General features: G+C 35.2%; 1 protein-coding gene across 49 annotated transcripts in view; it reads left to right on the top strand.

Annotated features, from left to right (window-relative positions):
- Nucleotides 1-21,946, top strand: part of BAZ2B (bromodomain adjacent to zinc finger domain 2B) — a 332,790-nt gene that overhangs the window by 128,507 nt on the left and 182,337 nt on the right. For 8 of the 49 annotated variants that reach the window (XM_086355021.1, XM_086354986.1, XM_086354836.1 and 5 more), the window contains exon 1: nt 3,898-4,188. The exons of 33 other annotated variants lie outside the window; for them this stretch is intronic. The gene's annotated coding sequence lies outside the window, so the exon portion shown is untranslated. Of the gene's footprint in view, nt 1-3,875; nt 4,189-21,946 lie in introns of those variants that run through there. 8 more of the 49 variants (XM_086354944.1, XM_086354888.1, XM_086354857.1 and 5 more) reach the window with 2 other exon arrangements.

Below are 21,946 nucleotides of genomic sequence, written 5' to 3'. Positions count from 1 at the left end.
GGTAATATAAAACAAGAAATTTTAAAATCTAGTAAGGGCGATCCCTAAAATAATTGGAGAGTAATATAGAGCTAAATCTTGTGAAGAAAGAAGGTTTTCTGGGGTCAGATAGTGAAGCTCTGTGAGAGGGCGTCCTGAAAGTAATGCGATCTAAGCTGATAGTGTGGTAAGGAAGCAGTGGGAAACAGCATAAACAAGCTGGTAGATAAGAGCACATACCCTTGGCATCTTTGGAAGACAGAGAAGAGACCAATCCAAAATTAACGGAATATATTTGCTCCTACTTATTTACCCCAGTGCTTTTTGTATCCTTGTTAAATTTTAATAGTATTCAGTCCAGATATACTGTATATTGAGGTGCTACCATTGCAGAACTTGTTCAATTTTGTATAATAAAATGGGAAATATGAAATTGCTCTTATATTAATTTTAGTCTTCCCCCACCAATAATAGACAAAGTAAATGCTGTAAAATTATACAAAGATTCACACTCTATAATAAATTGTTATAAATTTCTCAGACTAACTGAGAAAATAGGAACCTAGAAGCTCTAAGTCAGATTTCTGTACCACAGTTACAAATACCAAACTGAGGAGGAATAAAAATCGTCAGAGACTGCGGCCCAGGCTGTTGAATTGATCAGGATCATAGAAGGTCACTAAAGAGAAAGCAAGGAACTGCTTTAAATTAAAAAGAGATCCCTAAGTGTCTAGACCTTTCTACCAGGGTCTTCTCTTTGATCGAGAACCACCATCATCAAGCATGTCCATTTTATGTACTCATCCAGCAGATAAATCTGAATTTAGAAAATGAAATATGAATTTGAAATATGAAAACAGACTGTGATTTAACAAAAGATCTTGGGGATTGTTAGTGTTTTTTTAGAGATTCTACCTAGATAAATAGCAGAAACTTTCCTGTTAAGATGGCACATTTTCTGGGTAACTTTTCATCGTGTTATGATTTTAGCTTGCCCTGAAGAAAGGTTGAAAGGAGTGTCATATGAAATTTGTTCAATTTCTGTAAAGATGCTCTTGAGAAAATTATTGTTTTGTCCAGTGTTGCATCACTGAAAAGTATGAAGACGTTTCTCTTGATTCTAAGTACTAGGAAAAGCCTTGGTGCTTATTTGTAAAGTGAAGTTTTTACACAGTCAGAGTTTTATAATTTGATCTTATTTCCTGCTTCACTTGGATTGCTAGGAAGCTCAGAGCTGAGCTACCCACATCTGAAGGTTGTGCAAGACCTTATGACAGGCATTTGTGTGTTCTAGCTTTACTTTGTGTTTCATCCTTCTTGCTTCCCTTTATTCATATTAATTTGTTTTTTGAAAGCATTCTGTTTTATTCATCATATGTCTTTAAGTCATCTTAGTTTAGAATAGATAGGATATAAATAATTATGGAAAGCTTCTTTATTGCTGGTAGAATGTAAGCAAGTAGAAGTAGGAGCTCTTGTCCCCTTCCCTGTCTTTCATTTTCATTTTGCGTGGATTTTTTAAGTCATGGAAGACTAATCTCTGTGGTTTCTTAGACCTTCCAGGGGCAAGGGCATCCTTTCTGAAGATTTTTCTCTGTGCAGAGCTACCAGGTGTAGCTCTTTGTGTCAAGTGTACTCTACAAAGAGTGCCTGACTGAAAGAACAAGTAGGGTTGAAATGTATCTAGAGGAGCGAAAGGTTTCCTTTTCTCACATTAGCTCGGAGGGGTCTTTTTCTAACACAAAGGGTATCATGTTTGCCCTGGTTTCTGTCCTTGGCCTTTCAACTGAATTATAAACTGTTAACACCAAAATTTCCTGACATTTGATAAAAGCTGCGTTGAATGAAACAAAATTTCAAATTTATTTTCTTTACTTCAGTATTTTAATTTCCTTATCTTTTAAATTTGACCCATTCAGTTCAGTTCAGTCGCTCAGTCGTGTCCGATTCTTTGCAACCCCATGAATCGCAGCACGCCAGGCCTCCCTGTCCATCACCAACTCCCGGAGTTCACTCAGACTCACGTCCATCGAGTCAGTGATGCCATCCAGCCATCTCATCCTCTGTCGTCCCCTTCTCCTCCTGCCCTCAATCTTTCCCAGCATCAGGGTCTTTTCAAATGAGTCAGCTTTTCGTATCAGGTGGCCAAAGTATTGGAGTTTCAGCTTCAACATCAGTCCTGCCAATGAACACCCAGGACTGATCTCCTTTAGGATGGACTGGTTGGATTTCCTTGCAGTCCAAGGGACTCTCAAGAGTCTTCTCCAACATCACACTTCAAAAGCATCAATTCTTCAGCGCTCAGTTTTCTTTATAGTCCAACTCTCACATCCATACATGACCACTGGAAAAACCATTATGAGAAACTAAAATAGTCATGGGTCTTTATAATAGTTGAAATAATAAGTTTCTAATTTAAAATTTTGTTTTGTTTCCATATATGAATTACATAGTCAAAGCTCCTATTTAGTAAGAATTATTAATATATCTCAAATTATTTATGAAGGAAATAGGGCTATGTTTTACATTCCAGGTAGTTAACAGGATATTTGAATTATTTAATTGGACCAGGAAATTCAGCTGAAACTTTTAACTTCTTAGTTGTAATTTTTTGAAAATTTGGTGTTTGTTTCATGCTTCATCATAGTAAAGATGGTAGTTAGCAACTTGTTGTTTAGTATTAGTTTAGCACTGTTTAGCATTAATGTTGTTCAGTATTAAATATGTACTCCTTTCAAATGATATATATTAAATATTTGTAATGTGACCTATTCTCATATTTTGTATTATTAGTTTAGTTTTATCTTCTTGGGTGTTCTTTTTGTTGTCATTGATTTTGTTATCACTTTGTTTTGTTTTCTGTTCGTCAATACATTAAAGTTTTATTTTGCAAATATAATAAATATACACCTGATTTAAGTTATATAATTTAATACTGTGATTATATTACTGTGAAGCGGTTGTTAAGGGCTCTTTGCATTAAAATTAAATGATACTGTGTTAATAGTTAGGACACGGAGGGCGTCTGAACAAAGTATTTTAAACATAAATGTAGATTAAAAAAAAAAACCTCTCCATATTCTTAAATTAGTGAATTGGTTTATCATTTTGATGGATTGTGTTTGCTTTATACCCTTAGTTAATTTAAGTCAGTCTTCATTTAACTACACTAGAAATTTCAGAGAGTGAAAAAGTAATTTGGGGGGAAAAACTAAGGACAGAGAAACAAATTTCAAGCTCACCACATATATTTTTAAATACTTACAGATAATATTTTAGATTTTGTTTTCTTTTTAAAATGTGAGTTTTAAGTGATGCAAGAAATAGCTTCAAGTTATGTAAAGTTTCAATTCATATATTGAGATTTTTTCCTTGGACTGCTACATGAATTACAGTTTTACTTTGCAAGAGCTTGTCTTAAATTATAACTCAGAAACTTTATCTTTTTTGTTGAAAGAGTTGAAACTTAAAAACTTACTCCTTATTTAGCAGGTTTTTAAACACTTAATCCTAGGTTTTTTGTTTTTTTAAAGAGAAAACCTTGTTAGCTAGCGTTGCCTTGTTTTTAAATTTACCTGCCAAGCAGTAATTTTTAAAACCTGCTTAAACAGGTTTGTTTATCAAGGATTCCTTATTATAACTCTGTGCCTTCGCATGTCAGGAATAAACCCTCCTTTAAAAAAAAGGAAGATAGAACTCTTTATGTCTTGACACTAATTAAAATTAAGAAAAGAAAAATTATTTGAGACATCAACCTCACCTGGCTTAGTTTTGTCACGTGAGCTTTCACATTTACTGGTGATCTAAGTGCTCCACCTGCCTTTCAGTTTGTTTACCAGGAAATCAAGATGTGTAAACTGCAGGAAGTACTATTTGACCCTCTCCGACAGTATCTCATTACAATAATTGCTAATCTCTGAATAAGACAGCCATGTTTTGTGAGTAACTGAGAGAGAGAGGTTGTGTTAGGTAGATTTTAGGTGTTTCAACAAATAAAGCATTGTAAATGCTTGCTTGGATTATGTTTTCATGATAGCTTTAGATAAAAGACATATGGTGACCTTTGGGGTCAGCAAAGCTAGGACACAATAGTAGGTATTCTTTCATGCCTTTTAACTGAAAAATATCACGGCTTGTTGTTTTGGAGTGCTGTCACTGCTCTGAATCGAAAGGATAATGGCTACTTCCTGATTAAATCCACTCTCCACAGTAAGCTGTTAATGTTATACTGTATGTCTTTTTCTCCTGTAAATGCAATAGTGTTTGGTGCTTTCTTTACTTTTTATCATTGTCTTTCAGTAGATATATCTGTTGTAAATATATCCTGAAGTTGAAGTTTATAATTAGAGTAGAAAGTACTGTTTTAAGTTTGGATTTTTTTTTTTTAATGAAAAAGTATTTTTGTTTGGTATTAAATCCAATCTTCTCATATACTTATTGTAGATTTTGGATAAAGAATTTAGCTTTTAAAAAAGATATTGAAGTGATAAATTATATTAAGCTGTCACTTTCTTGGCACTCGAAGCAAAATTTAAAAAACAACTTATGTAGTAAGTCAGATTCATTTGTTTAGGGAATATTTGGATAAACTAATTTATTTTTACTTAATATATTTCATAAATCTATTTAAATATATTGTCACAACTATTGATAATTGTTTTAATGATTAAGTTAAATTATTTTAAAATTAATTATGAGATCCTTGTGATGTAAAAACAATATTAAGTACTCAGAATATAAGAAGGGGAATAATGAGCTGCTTACTTTTAATCCTAAAGCTGGCAGTCACTCCATCTGTGTTCTTGGGACAATTATTTAAACTGCTTACCTCAGTTTTCTTGTCTACTGTTCATATGTGTGCTAAGTAAAATGTGTTTTTTTTTTCCTTTATGGTAGTACAAACTGTAAAGAAAATGATTATCCATAAGATTTTATAAAACAGACAACTGACTCTGAGTATATAGTAGGAAAATAGTACACAAGGAAATATAGAAAAATTATTTCTATTGTAAAATAATGGAAAATAAACTTTAAAATAAATACCAAGTTATTATCTTTTTAATTTCAGCAAAACTGTAATTTTTGCTAAATCCATAATATAACATTACCAGAGGATTCTATACATTGTTGGATACATGGCTGAAATGAGAAATGGAGAGCCTGGAGGTGATTTAGTGAAGAGTCACAAATACACTTAATTATTTATCTTTTTCTCTCAAGTCTTATTTCTGGAAATGAGATTATTCAGAGTAGAGGGAAGAAAGTATGTATACATTATAGGCCTATAAGTATATAGTTCATCTAAATAGTAAGATGTTTTATTTTTAAACTTTAGTATTAAGTATCCTGATTATATAAAAAATACTATGAAATTGTTAAACATTGAAGGCTACTATTGAAGATGGTCATAGAACCTAACATTCAGAACTAGTTTTAAAATATTCTGAGATAATGTAATTAAGTTTCGTTGAGAGAATTAAGGTACCTTCTTTTGCAAAATGCATATCACAGATATTTTAAGTAACCTGGTGATTTATGTTATTGGTGCATTCTAAGGAAATTCTAAAGATTATATTTATTGACTATTCTAGCTTAGTCAAGTTATTGAAGTAGGACTTATAGGAGGGCATCTACTTTAATTTGTAATAACAACTAATAGATGTCACTTATTGAACGCATAATATGTGCAAACTACTGGACTAATTTTTGGTAGGAAAGGCAAACTTTTACCTTTACCCTCTTAGAGTTCTGTTTTGCTGGGCCTGAGAATTAAATTGGTATAAGATAGATCAACAGGAGGAAAAAGCATACATATTTATAATACAAATTTTATGTGAAATGAGAGTCTGCAAAAGGAATGAAGACCAAGGAAATGGTGAAATATTCTGGTTTTATGTTAAGTTGAACAAAGAAAGGCAGTTATGGGAAAGTAACTATGTGGGGAGACTAAAGGAAGATAAGAATTATTTTAACAAGGTCTGTTTGTTGAGAATTCTCTCAGTCTCAACTTTTTATCCTTGATGGTGAGAGTGTTACTTTCCTTCTGGTATAGGAAGGACATCTTTCATATAGTACTTTGATTTCCTGCTTTTAAGAAATAGAAAGAAGGTCAGAGTGTTTTTCTGTATTTGCTAGTTTTTCAAGTGCCTTAACTCAAAACAGTCAAAATGCCAGAGCAGTGTATTCTGAAGAAGCGTATTCTGAATTCTATTATCAAATTATTTTACAGTCAAGAAAATTGCATGAGGTATAGGTAACCATCATTATCCCCATTTTTACTGATAAGGAAACAGTTTTAGAGAATTGAAATGATTTCATCAATGTCTTTTAGCTAATAAGTGCCAGAGCAAGACCAAAAAATCTAACAGAATCCATAAAGAACTCAGTCTTCAGTGTCATGCCTTTAAGCATGTTTATATTTCACACATAATAAAGGTGCTAAAGACTTTGATTTAGATACGTTTTTTTCATCAGTTTATCAAATGTTAGGATCCTTACTGTCAAACACTATAAGGAAATTCTCTGATAGTAATGGAAAGCAAAATAAATCCCTAGTTTCAAGAAACTTACAGTTTAGTTGATTTGAAGGGGCAAAAATATAACAGGCTATTACAATACAATGCGATAACTGATATAATAGGGATAAATTCAAGATACTAAAGGTGACATAAAGAAATATCTAATGTTTCCTTTTATTTATATATTTAATATATATTTTGGGGTGCTGTTCTAGGGATATAAACGTAAATAAAACTTGCAAAGGTCTGTGCTCTTGGGGAACGTGTATTGGAGGTGGAATCAACAGTAAGCATAATAAATAAGTATATAGCATGTTTGAACGTGACAAGTATTATGGAGGAAAGAAAAAGTAGGTAAGAGAAAGGGTAAGAATGCTGTGGTGTGATGGGTAGGTTGATTTTTGAGCAAAGATCAAGGAAGTTAATTATGCAGATATCTTAAGAGCCTTCCAAGTAGAGGGCTCAAGGCAAAAGCATGCCTGGTGTGTTCAGAGTAATGAACAAAGCCCAGTGTGACTGAAGTAGAGTGAGCTAGAAACCAGAGTAGGCGGATATGACAGAGATAATTGGGGCTTTACAGAGCGCCATAGGCACTTTAAAGAGCCATTGCAGGGCTTTCAGTAAATCTGGCTTATATTTTTAAAGGATCACTCCAGTTGCTATGTTGAGAATGGACTATAGGGAGGCACTGACCACCAGCTAGAAGGCTTTTACAGTAATTTGATTGAAAGTAGTGGCTTAGATAAGGCTGGTAGTAGTTAAATTCTGGATGCTTTTAAGGTACACCGAGAAGTGTACCTTATTTGATGGATTGTTTGTGGGATATGAGGAAAAGAGAAGGCAAGATGACTCCAGGATTTTTTGCTGAGCCTCTAGAAGGATGGTGTTGCCATCAATTGTGAGATGGGGATGGTTTTCATAAGGAGCAAGTTTGTGATGTAGTGGAAGATCAGGAGTTTGGTTTTAGACATGGTAGATATTATGTGTTTAATAGATACATGCCATTGGAGATTGTGGAAAGATTTTCCTGAGGAGTTATCATCTAAATTGAGGCTAAAGAATGAATTGATGGTGATTTATGATGAACATGAGAGCATTGTTTATACACTTAAATGAATTTTGGCTTTTTCTACTTTACATATTTACAAACTGGAGTAACATCTAAACATCTAAAGAGTAGTAACATTTAAAAGTAACAAATTGTTTATTTTAGCAAAATTATTCTAAGTAGTTAAGTTTTCGGAATATTTCAGTAGCTGCTATATCCAGGAGTTGCACTGGGTGCTTTTACATATATTGATTCTCACCGTTGTGCTGTAAGGTAAATTGTATTTCCATTTTACATTTGGAGAAACTGAGTCTGAAGGAGATTGACACATTAATATTAGGTGATGCATCTGGATTCAAATGTAGGTCTTTAGATTATATTTCCCATGCTTCTTATTTTTAAGTTAAAAATAGGTATCCTTACTTTGCAAATTTTTAAACATTTGATTAAGGTCTCAAGGAGTTGTCTTGAAAGCATGAACTATTCTGTATTGTAGCATAATGATACCCTTGAGACATAGGGTTTGTAGATTCTTGGTCATGGAGTCAAATCAGTTGTTGGTCTTTTTTGAATTCTTATACAGCTTTCAGTACGCTATTACAGGTACTGTCTCCATTCCTAGCCCATATTCCCATGTGCAGTGCTTAATATGTGCTTAGAAATTTACAGCTGCTATCATCATCATCATCTTTATCCCTCTTCCTAGTATGCTGTGACCTTGGGAATCCCAAGCCTGTATGATCATTTGTAAATTATAAAACCTCAGAGATTAAGGGTACGTTGTTGTGTTGTTCAGTTGTGTCCGACTCTTTGCAGCACCATGGACTGCAGCATGCCGGGCTTCACTGTCCTTCACTATCTCCCAGAGTTTGCTCAAACTCACATCCATTGAGTCAGTGATGCCATCCAACCATCTCATCCTCTGTCATCCCCTTCTCCTCCTGCCTGCAATCTTTTCCAGTTTCAGGGTCTTTTCTAATGAGTCGGCTTTTCACATCAGGTGGCCAAAGTATTGGAGCTATTGGGTATTGGAGTAAAGGATATGAGGACTATGATTAATGAAGAATGAGTTTTAATGTATGTATTTTGTCTGATGGAAACCATCTTTGTTTCCTTCTCTTTATTGACTTTTCTGGGGAATTGAATTTGATAAATAGCTGTTATTTCTGACTGGAAAAGCAATATTCTCTGACATGCCAATGAGTATTTTCACTGTAAAAGTGAACATCAGCTGTTCTACTTTGATAGTGAATAGAAATATAATTGTTCATTGAAACAGATTCACTTAAGGTAATGATACCATAATTTAAAAATGTAAACCTTTTGCCTTTAGATCAAAATATAGGCTATTTCTTAAATTTTATGTGAGCTAACACTGTTTACATTTACAATTCATTTTTAAAGACGTACTTAAGAGCAAATCATTCAGATATTCTACAGGAAAGAAACATTTTAGCAAACACGTACATATTTTTAAAAAGTACCAATTAAGAAAAGAAAACCCTGCTGTGGATTAAAATAGCCTGTAAGTCTCAAAGGTCACTTTAAACATATACTAAGGACATAGGTAGAAAATTCACCTAGCCTTTGTATGTTCTGTAAATATGTAATTTTATTCTAAGTGTGCTATGTATTTCTCCAGGTTTTATGCTACTTTCCAAAGGAGTACCATATATATTCATTCTTCCTATTCCTTTCTCTAAAGTCTTCCTTCTCTTTCATCATTATACCTCAAATTCTGGCATCACCGACTCAATGGACATGACTTTGGGTGGACTCCGGGAGTTGGTGATGGACAGGGAGACCTGGTGTGCTGCGGTTCATGGGGTCACAAAGAGTCCGACACGACTGAGCGACTGAACTGAACTGAAGATCACTGTATTCATTAAATGAGATTTTTAAGTAAACAAAATCTTGGTTGGCCCCCAAACACCTTTTTTGTTATTACTAAGTTATCTGTATAACTTAATATTTTATTTACTTCTGTTCAGGACTAAATATATATATCCTGTACATTTCTACTTAGACATAAATGTATTTGTATAGATATTAGATGTATATTCCTCACCTTTTTAATCTTATTTTTTGTTTTGGATAGTATCTTTAATTTATTTGGGGAAAAAGAAAAATGATTGGTCAAATAGAAATAGAATATTCTGTTAAAAGTATCCTGCTGATCCTCTATGACCCACCTCCCAGAGTAATGGAAATAAAAGCAAAAATAAACAAATGGGCCCTAATTAAACTTAAAAGCTTTTGCACAACGAAGGAAACTATAAGCAAGGTGAAAAGACAGCCTTCAGAATGGAAGAAAATAATAGCAAATGAAGCAACTGACAAAGAATTAATATCAAAAATATACAAGCAGCTCCTGCAGCTCAATTCCAGAAAAATAAATGACCCAATCAAAAAATGGGCCAAAGAACTAAACAGACATTTCTCCAAAGAAGACATACAGGTGACTAACAAACATGAAAATATACTCAGCATCACTCAGTGTCAGAGAAATGCAAATCAAAACCACAATGAGGTACCATCTCACACCGGTCAGAATGGCTATCAAAAAGTCAACAAACAATAAATGCTGGAGAGGGTACAGAGAAAAAGCAACCCTTTTACACTGTTGGTGGGAATGCAAAGTAGTACAGCCACTGTGGAGAACCGCGTGGAGATTCCTTAAAAAAACTGGAAATAGAACTGCCATATGACCCAGCAATCCCACTGCTGGGCATACACACGAAGGAAACCAGAATTGAAAGAGACACGTGTACCCCAAAGTTCATCACAGCACTGTTTACAATAGCCAGGACGTGGAAGCAACCTAGATGTCCATCAGCAGATGAATGGATAAGAAAGCTGTGGTACATATACACAATGGAATATTACTCAGCTATTAAAAACAATGCATTTGAATCAGTTCTAAGAGGTTGATGAAACTGGAGCGTATTATACAGAGCGAAAGAAGTCAGAAAGAAAAACACTGATACAGTGTATTAACACATATATATGGAATTAAGAAAGATGGTAACGATGACCCTAAATGCGAGACAGCAAAAGAGACACAGGTGTAAAGAACAGACTTTTGGACTCTGTGGGAGAAGGCAAGGGCGGGATGATTTGAGAGAATAGCATTGAAACATGTATATTATCATATGTGAAATAGATCCCCAGTCCAGGTTCGATGCATGAGACAGGGTGCTCAGGGCTGGTGCACTGGGATGACCCTGAGGGATGTGATGGGGAGGGAGGTGGGAGAGGGGTTCAGGATGGGGAACACATGTACACCCATGGCTGATTCATGTGAATGTATGTCAAAAACCACCACAGTATTATAAAGTAATTAGCCTCCAATTAAAATAAATAAACTAAAAGTATCCTGCTTCCTATTTTTAGTAGTTATAAAACTAAGACTATTACATCCTTGATTAATTGTAATGCTCAGAGAATGAATATTTGGATTATATTTTCCTTGGAATGCTTTCCTCTTAACAATTGTTATTGAAATTCTTGCATAATGTATATGTGCAAGTGTAAAATTGAGATATTTTTTGATGATTTGAAGATAACAGGGGGATTTTGGGTTCTGATTTGACAATTTCAGCTACTCCTAATCTCATTGGGGAAAATAAAGTACAGGCATTAAATAGGAGTCTTGATAATTTGAGCAACTACTCGTTTTGTAAACAGCATAATCAAATATTAAATGTGTAATAAATTTTAAAACACCAGAGATTGTTTTAAAAAGCAGGATGAAATTAATTGCTAAATGAGTGCTATAAACAAATAAAATATACTATGAGTTGGTAATTAGAGAAGATGATAGAATGACCAGAGAAGGCACCTTTAAGGAGAAGGGCCCTAAGCTTCAGACATTGAAGAAGGACTTCAAACATTAATTGTGAAAACATTTTTATTGTGATATAGTTTATACACTGTGCAGTTCACCCATGTAATGTGTCCAATCCAATAGTTTTGAGTAAATTACATTATTACTTTTTTAAGTGGTGGTAAAAAAGATACCATAAAGTTGCAGTTTTAATCCCTTTTATGTCTATAATTTGTTGTCATTAATTACATTCAAAATGTGCAAACATCAGCACTGTCTATTTTTAACACTTTTTCATAGCTCTAAACAGAAACTATGTAACTGTTGAACACTAACTCTCCATCCCCCTACTCACTCCCCCGATAAAGTTCAATCTACTTTCTCTCTTGATGATTTGCCTATTATAGGTACTTCATATAGGTGAAATCACATATTTTTCCTATTGTGTCACGGGTTTTTTCACTCATTATAATGTTTTCAAGGTCTGTACATGTTATAACATGTGTCAGGACTCCATTGCTCTTTAATACTCAGTCTCATTATTTATGTAAATAACTATTTAATAGTATATATATAATACACATATCATATATGTGTTGTCTGTTCATCTTTTGATTTTTAAGTCTCTTTGAATTTTTTCTTTTTTGGTATATATGTGCCTTGGAGAAGAATTGCTAGTTCATGTGGTAAATTTTAAGTTTAGCTTTTTGAACAATTGGCAAACTGTTTTCCATAGCAATTGCCTTATCAAGCATTAGTTTTTCTTTTATTATACTGTAGATATACACTATGTAAAAAGTTAGGCTGAATGAATATTGTCTTCAGCAAATACCATATACTTTTTTAAAAAGGAAGAAGGACAAAAAGAAAGCCATGTGTTATGCATGAGAAAATGTGTATGTTTTATATAAAGACCTAACCCATAAAGTGAATTTAATAAAATAATTAAACCTTGCAGTTGTATGTTACCCCAACATTGTTATAATATTTTAAAAACATGGTCACCATATTTCTATTTCTCAGTCCGAAGACATCTGCTATAAGTAGATAGGTACAGCTATTCCTATGAGTAATTAGTGCAATTTAGTTTATTTCTGCCCAATTTTAAGATACTTATTTTTTAGTTGCCCTTTTTTGCATTATAAAGTAAATTCACCCTTAATTATATCTAACTGGAAGGTATTCCCAATGTATGCTATTTAGAGTTTTGCCAAGAGAATGCACTTATAGCAAACACCCTCTTCCAACAACACAAGAGAAGAGTCTACATATGGACATCACCAGACGGTCAATACCGAAATCAGATTGATTACACTCTTTGCAGCCAAAGATGGAGAAGCTGTGTACAGTTAGCAAAAACAAGACCAGAGCTAACTGTGGCTCAGATCATGAACTCCTTATTGCCAAATGCAGAATTAAATTGAAGAAAGTAGGGAGAACTACTAGACCATTGAGGTATGAACTAAATCAAATCCCTTACAAATACACAATGGAAGTGACAAATAGATTCAATGGATTAGATCTGATAGAGTGCCTGATGAACTATGGATGGAGGTTCGTGACATTGTACAGGAAACAGGGATCAAAACCATCCCCAAGAAAAATAAATGCAAAAAGGCAAAATGGTTGTCCAAGGAGGCCTTACACATAGCTGAGAAAAGACGAGAAGTGCAAGGCAAAGGAAATAGGAAAAATATACCCATTTGAATGCAGAGTTCTAAAGAATAGCAAGGAGAGATAAGAAAGCCTTCGTCAGTAATCAGTGCAAAGAAATAGAGGAAAACAATAGAATGAGAAAGACTAGAGATCTCTTCAAGAAAATTAGAGATACAAAGGGAACATTTCATGTAAAGATGGGCACAATAAAGGACAGCAATGGTATGGACCTAACAGAAGCAGAAGATATTAAGAAGAGGTGGCAAGAATACACAAAAGAACTATACAAAAAAGATCTTCATGACCCAGATAACCATGATGGTGTGATCACTCACCTTGAGCCAGACATCCTGGAATGTGAAGTCAAATGGGCTTTAGAAAACATCACTACAAATAAAGCTAGTGGAGGTGATGGAATTCCAGTTGAGCTATGTCAAATCCTAAAAGATGATGCTGTGAAAGTGCTGCACTCGATGTGCCAGCAAATTTGGAAAACTCAGCAGTGATTACAGGACTGGATAAGTTCAGTTTTCATTTCAGTCCCAAAGAAAGGCAATGCCAAAGAATGTTCAAACTATCACACAATTGCACAATTGAGTGCATTTTGAGCAAAGTAGTGCTCAAAATTCTCCAACTCAGGCCTCAACAGTACGTAAACTGTGAACTTCCAGATGTTCAGTCTGGATTTAGAAAAGGCAGAGGAACCAGAGATCAAATGCTAACATCTGCTGGATCATCGAAAAAGCAAGGGACTGCTTCATTGACTGTGCAAAACCCTTTGTGTTGATCACAACAAAATGTGGAAAATTCTGAAAGAGATGGAAATACCAGACCACCTGACCTGCCTCTTGAGATGCAGGTCAAGAAGCAACAGTTAGAACTGGACCTGGAACAACAGACTGGTTCCAAATTGGGAAAGGAGTACGTCAAGGCTATATATTGTCACCCTGCTTATTTAACTTATATGCAGAGTACATCATGCGAAATGATGGGCTGGATGAAGCACAAGCTGGAATCCAGATTGCCAGGAGAAATATCAGTAACCTCAGATATGCACATGACACCACCCTTATGGCAGAAAGTGAAGAAGAAATAGTCTCTTGATGAAAGTGAAAGAGGAAGGGGAAAAAGTTGGCTTAAAATTCAACATTGAGAAAACTAAGATCATGGCATCCACTCCTATCACTTCATGGCAAGTAGATGGGGAAACAGTGGAAACAGTGAGAGACTTAATTTTGGGGGGCTCCAAAATCACTGCAGATGGTGACTGCAGTCAGGAAATTTAAAGATGCTTGCTCCTTGGAAGAAAAGCTATGACCAACCTAGATAGCATATTAAAAAGCAGAGACATTACTTTGCCAACAAAGGTCCAAAGTTATGTATGGATATGAGAGTTGAACTATAAAGAAAGCTGAATGCTGAAAAATTGATGCTTTTGAGCTGTAGCATTGGAGAAGACTCTTGAGAGTCCCCTGGTCTGCAAGGAAATCAAACCAGTCAATCCTAAAGGAAATCAGTCCTGAATATTTATTGGAAGGAATGATGCTGAAGCTGAAACTCCAGTACTTTGGCCACCTGATGCAAAGAACTGACTCAGTGGAAAATACCCTGATGCTGGAAAGATTGAAGGCAAGAGAAGAAGGGGACTGCAGAGGATGAGATGGTTGGATGACATCACCAACTCGATGATCATGAGTTTGAGTAAGCTCCGGGAGTTGGTGATGGGCAGGGATGCCTGGTGTCATGCAGTTCATGGAACTGCAAAGAGTTGGACACAGCAGAGTGACTGAACTGACTGACTGACTGATGGTATTTAGTCCTTTTTATGTGTTTACTTCGTATAGGCTATCGTTTCATATTTTATAAGTCTTAGACAAAAGACTAGAGTTATTTCAGTTGACATTTAAAAAAAATGACTCTTAAAAGTATAGTTTCTGAAATTCAGTTAGAGTTACTAAGGTAACATTTACGTATCTTTTCATAGTTCAATGAGAGACCACTAAGCCAAAAGATTATGGCACAGACTTGATGAGATCATATGACCCAGGAAATGGGAAGCAATGCTGAGATAGGGAAGCTTTTTGACCTAATTACAAATTTCCCTAGGAATGATATGTAACAACCACAAGGGGACATACAATAGTGAACTACAGTTGTGGACTCAATATGGAAATAGTAATAGCAGATACAATTGGTCATCCTGATAAGAATATTGTTTAGGATATAAGAAAGTTAGTTTCTCATCAGAGGGTGTACATGTAAATATTTGATGCATAGGGAGTTTGAAACAATTTTAAGAATATTGACACAAGATAGATCATGGAATAATTTTATTTCCTTTGTTCAAACCTCTGAGGCAAATTCCTTAATATTGATTTGAGCTTAGTGAGTCTTTACACACCTAAGTAGGAAGCAAGAACAAGGTTGTAGAATGTCTAAATTATCAACAAAAGCTACACTTAGGGAGGAACCTTTAGGAAATAATTTTACACTTAGTTAAAACTCAAAATACAATAATAGTCTGTTGGTACAGAATTGTAGTAGACTTAAAACTTTGAATACTATACTGAAAATTCATTAGATAAACTATTTTATATTTTTCTTAATGTGACATTATTGAGCTACTAAGAAAGTAAAGAATTTAAAGGGATCAAAAACTATGTGAAATAGAAAATTTATGGAGGGGTATTAGAAGATATAACCATCAAATCAGAGAAATGAGGACAAATGAAAAGTTGATTGTTAGTGACAGCACTTAGAGTAGAATCAGGTGGGTTCAAAATCCAGATCATGACTAACAATTACACGTCTGTCCCTCTTATGGGTCCTTAATAATTGTTGTTGACTTTGGAGTGATAGATTAAAGGAAATGTAGCCCTTATTGGTCATTTTTCTTCTTTAGATACTGAAATAAACAGTTTAGGTACTTATTAACAAAAGAAGTTGCTGCTGCTGCTGCTGCTGCTAAGTCGCTTCAGTCATGTCCAACTCTGTGCGACCCCATGGATGGCAGCCCACCAGGCTCTACTGTCCCTGGGATTCTCCATGCAAGAACACTGGAGTGGGTTGCCATTTCCTTCTCCAATGCATGAAAGTGAAAAGTGAAAGTGAAGTCACTCAGTCGTGTCCGACTCTTAGCGACCCCATGGACTGTAGCCCACCAGGCTCCCCCAGCCATGGGATTTTCCAGGCAAGAGTACTGGAGTGGGGTGCCATTGCCTTCTCTGATTAACAAAAGTTATTCTACATAAAAAGTTTATAAGTAGTAAGGAGAGACTTTTTAAATCTTCAGTTTCTCATTATTTTAAACTGATTGGCAATTAGTGATAGATATTAATGCAGAATTCCTCATTTGTAAAACTGAAATAATAATGCCGGATCTCCCTACTTCAAGATTTGTCCTTAAGGTAAAAATTAGAATATATGTGCATACTTTTTTGGGTCAGTTATCAAGTTCTATATACGTTTCAATGATTATTATACATTTTCATTCAAAGCGTTTTGTTAAAGTCTTACATTCCAGGTTTTAAGGTTGTAAAGACGATAAGCAGTAGGCCCTGCTTCTCAACGATCTCACAGTGTGGTAAGAAGTGGTATATCAAAACAGAAAATTGCTGTATGGTACAGTGCTTTAATTAGGGACTATATGAGAGCAACTAGAAAGAAGTACCTAAGACTTGCTCACTGAATTAGAATGGTTCCCCATAGTTGGTAATATATGAGATGAGACCTAGAATATGTATAGGAGTTTAACAGGGAATAAAGGAAGAACATTTGAGGGAAGTGAACACCAAGTACCAAATACTATGTGCCACGGATGCTTGGGAAACCATAGAGTACTGGGGAAATGGTGAGAAGTTTGGTTATTAATACTTAGTGTATGAGAAGAGAGTAAGATCAAAAATAAAGTCCCAGGCCTCATTAAGAAGAGCTTTTTTATGTCAGAGGACCTGGGATTTTATCATATATTTCATATGGAGATAATGAAAGATTTTTAAGTGGGAATGTGGCAGGATCAGATTTTTATATTAAAAGATTACCATTAAAATAAATAGGATTGAAGAAGCAGAGGAACCTCTTAGAAGGCTCTTGCAGTATTTCCAATAAGAACTGATTTAGTATTATACTAAGATGATGGTGGGAATAAAGAGAAAATATTTAGGAATTAATAAGCAGAAAATAATAAATATAATTTGTGGTTTAGAATCTCAGGCTTAGTTATCTCTATAAAATCCCTCTACTATAAAAATCTGGGAATTCCCTGGTGGCTCAGATGGTAAAGCATCTGCCTACAATGCGGAAGACCCCGGTGCAATCCCTGGGTTGGGAAGATCCCCTGAAGAAGGAAATGGCAACCCACTCCAGTACTCTTGCTTGGAAAATCCCATGGACGTAGGAGCCTTGTCAGCTACAGTCCATGGGGCCGCAAAGAGTCAGACACGACTGAGCGACTTCACTTTCATTCTATACTTTCTTTCTTTTCATTATAAAAATCTAGCTAGTCACGTGACTACTGGAATTAAGTTGTGGAGCAAGTCTGGTAACTTATGAATTTATATGTTGGATAAACCTGTTGGTTCCTAAACTGAATGAATGTAACTTTAGGAATTTTAGTTAAAAAAAATTCCTTCTGTATCTATATCTATACATCTATAGAGAGGGGGAGAGAGAGGGGACAGTGAGGAGAAGAAGTGAGATAGAGGGGAGAGAGGGAGAGATGCAAAGTTAACTAAATGGTTGCGTACCTGAATTTGATTGTGAAACGTGAAAGGTCATACTAGGGACATTTCTATATTTAGTCTTGAATACAGAGGCTACAATGAGAACACTGATTTTAAGATTTTGATAAAGAATATATTAAGTCATAAGAGCATTTTATGAACATGATATCCAAATGCTTTTTTAATATATCATCTTTATGGATGTATAGTTCGTATATCATACAATTCACCCATTTAAAATATGTAATTCTGTTTTAAGTATATTCACAGCATCGTCCACCATTATCAGAGTCAACTAAAACGTTTTCATCATCCCCCAAAAGAAACCCAGTACCTATTAACAGTCACCTCCCATTGTTCCTCAGCATTCCCAACCCAAGGCAACTGTGAATCTACTTTCTGTCTTAATGGATTTACCTTTCCAGGACATTTCATATAACTGGAATCACACAATATGTGGTCCTTTATAACTGGTTTCTTTCACTTAGTATAACATCTTCAAGCTTCTCCCATGTTGTAGCACATATCAATATTTCATTCTCCAGTCCCATCACTTCATGGCAAATAGATGGGGAAACAATGCAAACAGTGATAGACTTTATCTTCTTGAATACCAAAATCACTGCAGATGGTGACTGCACCCATGAAATTAAAAGACACTGGCTCCTTGGAAGAAAAGCTATGACCAACCTAGACAGCATATTAAAAAGCAGAGACATTACTTTGCCAACAAAGGTCTGTCTAGTCAAAGCTATGGTTTTTCCAGTAGTCATATATGAATGTGAGCGTTGAACCATAAAGAAGGCTGAGCACTGAAGGATTGATGCTTTTGAGCTGTGGTGTTGGAGAAGACTCTTGAGAGTCCCTTGGACTGCAAGGAGATCCAGCCAGTCCATCCTAAAGGAAATTAGTCCTGAATATTCATTGGAAGGCCTGATGCTGAAGCTGAAACTCTAATACTTTGGCCACCTGATGCGAAGAACTGACTCCTTAGAAAGACCCTGATGCTGGGAAAGATTGAGAGCAGGAGAAGAAGGGGACTGCAGAGGATGAGATGGTTGGATGGCAGCATCAACTCAATGGACATGAATTTGAGCAACCTCCAGGTGTTGGTGATGGACAGGGGAGCCTGGTGTGCTGCAGTCCATGGGTTTGCAAAGAGTCGGACATGACTGAGCAACTGAACTGAATATTTCATTGCATACATATACCATATTTTGTTTACCGTTTATAGTCATTTGGATTATTTCCACATTTTGTACAAGGTTTTGTGTGGACATAATATTTTAATTTCTCTGGTGTGTATAATTAGGAAAAAAATTGCTGGGTCATCTGGTAACTCCCAAACATTCTAAACTTTTGAACATTTGAAGTGGAATATTCAGATGAGCATTTAATGTGCAGACAGTTTTGTAGTTTAAATAGGTATATATGGTTCTATCGTTGTACTACATTTATTTTAGTAATCAGTGAGTTATTGCTGTGTGTGTGTGTGTGCGTGTGTGTATGTGTGTGTGTTAGTCACTCAGTCATGTCCAACTCTTTTCAACCCAATGGATGGTAGCCCACCAAGCTACCCTGTCCATGGAATTCTTCAAGTAAGAATACTGTAGTGGGTTGCATTGCCCTCTCCAGGGGATCTTTCTGACCCAGGAATTGAACCTGTATCTCCTCTGTCTCCTGCATTATAGTCAGATTCTTTACCCACTGAGCCATGGGGGAAGCCCAAGCTATTTATAAAAGAGATACTTAAAAATTTTTTTATGACTTTAATGTTTATTTTTAGAATGATCTTATTAATTGAGTTGGTAATTTGTTTTACTTTGTAGAAATACTCAAGAAATTGGCTTATACTTGTATTTATTTTATCATTATGTTTAACAGCTAAATGACATTTTCATATTTTTTTTACAGGTCATGTTTGGGATATATATTTGGTGTTGTTTAGTTGCTAAGTTGTGTCTGATTATTTTGCGACCTCATGGACTGTAACCTGCCATGCCCCTCTGTCTATAGGACTTCCCAGGCAGGAATACTGCAGTAAGTTGCCATTTCCTTCTCCAGAGGATCATCCCAACCCAAGGATCCACCCTGCATCTCCTGATTGGCAGGTGGATTCTTTACCACTGAGCCACCTGGGAAACCCAGGATGGGCTCAGAGCCTTGTATTATGAATAAATAGTTAAATTCTCTCTGAGCAATATTATGAAGGATCTTGAATCTTCCAAATGAAAAATTAGGAGTATTATTATTTTAATATATTGGCCTGTCAGTATATTAAGAAATAGACAAATTGTATGCAGTTCAGAATAATAAAAAATTAAGAGGAAAATAGAAAGATTGTATTTGGAAAGTTGTTAGTGCCTAATCTGACTAAGTTTTGTAGCTAAGAGAATGGTGTAGGGAATTATTGTAATGATTTGTGAACTTTTACAGATCATCAAAGTCATAAAGGAGAAAACTTAATCTTTAAATTACCTAATAAAAAGAGTTATAGTCTAAAGAAAATTTTTTAAATAATTAAAATTTTAAAATTATGCATTATCTTCTCAGGAAAAAGCAGTTTACTATTTTGCTTATCTAAAAACAAACCTGAAAATGTCACTGTTACCTAAAAAAACTTTATAGTATTATTTAAAACTACAGTAATGAGAACATTCTTTTGAGAGGCAGATTGACAGGGGATACTCTAGTATACTTCTTTGCCATCTATTCAGGTTTACCTGTGAAAGAAATCTGCTTGAAAATGAAAATGCTCTTGACATTTTAAACTTATTTTTACTCACATTGAATTTATGAAAGAGTATTGACTTTTAATGAGCTGTTCTCCCACTCTTATATATTTAGTTTGAAGAAAATAAAGATATTTGCCTCTGAATTTTAGCTAAACACTTAAGAACAAAATACCAAGCAGGAAGTGTGCTAAGTATTCTCTTTACAATAGCTCTTTGAAGTAAGTGTAATTAATCCATTTTACTGATTCAGAAACTAAGACTCAACAGATGTACTGGCTATGTGTTGATTAAATAGTGAATTCATAAAGCAAATAGAGAGTAGTAAAAAGTCTGTGTAATTAACAGCTTCCTGGGTAAAAGCTAAAGCGCTCTGTAGTTCAAAGATGGGAAGTTGTAGCCTAGGATTAGTCAGATATAGCTTTATACAGCTTTATAGATAAAGTGATTCTTGGGCCTGTATTTGAAGGAATGTAGTATTTAGATTGTTGGAAGAGAAAACAATATGTAAATAACATAAGATGAGCAAAGAAGACAACACAACATTTGTTACAAAGTTTTCTGCCCATCTCAGTTGCAAGTAACAGTAACCCACACAAACGCAATTAAAAGGATACCTATTTGGAAGGCTACAGAGAAATCTCAGGGAATACAGCGCAATCAAAAAGACAGTCTAAGGAATAAGACCTGAGTTTGGCCACACTCTTATCTACCCTCTCTCAGGACCACTCAGCAATCTGTACATCTATTCTTTCAACATTGTTTCCAACCCATGTTTCTTTAGCTTGTATATCTTTAGGGCCACAGCCTTTATGACCTACCACTCAACAACAACCTCCCTTCCTTCTATTAGTTAAGACATATGTCAGGGAGAGTCTGATTAGATCATAGCATCTTTCAGAGCCATCTAACACATAGATTTCCAGTCAGCCATTATCTCCTTGGTTCATATCTGGTTCAGACAGCCTTGACCACAGGAGTCGGGTCATAGACTGTTGAGCATCAGGATGACTGCAATAGCAAGAAATCCTGTCTGGTAATTAGATGGTCTGTGTAGAGCAAGCATGAGGGAAACACAGGGAAATCTGAATGGGGCATGGACCTCCTACTTCCTGGGTGGGGATGAGGAGTGGAAAACTGTCATCATATAAAAATTACTTGAAGGCAAAGATGTTTTTCTTCCTGATTATTTAGTCTATCAGTGATGTTATCTCTCTCCAAAATCTTAAGCTTCCCCACTCTCTCCCTGCCCACCACTCTCATAACCCTAGCTCTTCTTTCCCACTACTTCTTCATTAATCTGATAATAAAGATGGGGAGGAATTGGACAAAAGTCTTCCACTATCTTGAGGTTAAGAGAAGACAGCAATACATGTCCTATTGTCTAACACAGGTTGAAGACATAGACATTTTATATGGTAAGTGAGAATGTAGATTTAAAATTTTTTCTTCCATATTTTAAAAAT

The sequence above is a fragment of the Bos grunniens genome, chromosome 2 (assembly GCF_055505025.1).
Source record: "Bos grunniens cultivar Pamir isolate PY7600 chromosome 2, Bosgru_T2T1.0, whole genome shotgun sequence".
NCBI lineage: Eukaryota > Metazoa > Chordata > Mammalia > Artiodactyla > Bovidae > Bos > Bos grunniens.
This window is presented reverse-complemented; position numbering and strand designations above follow the sequence as displayed.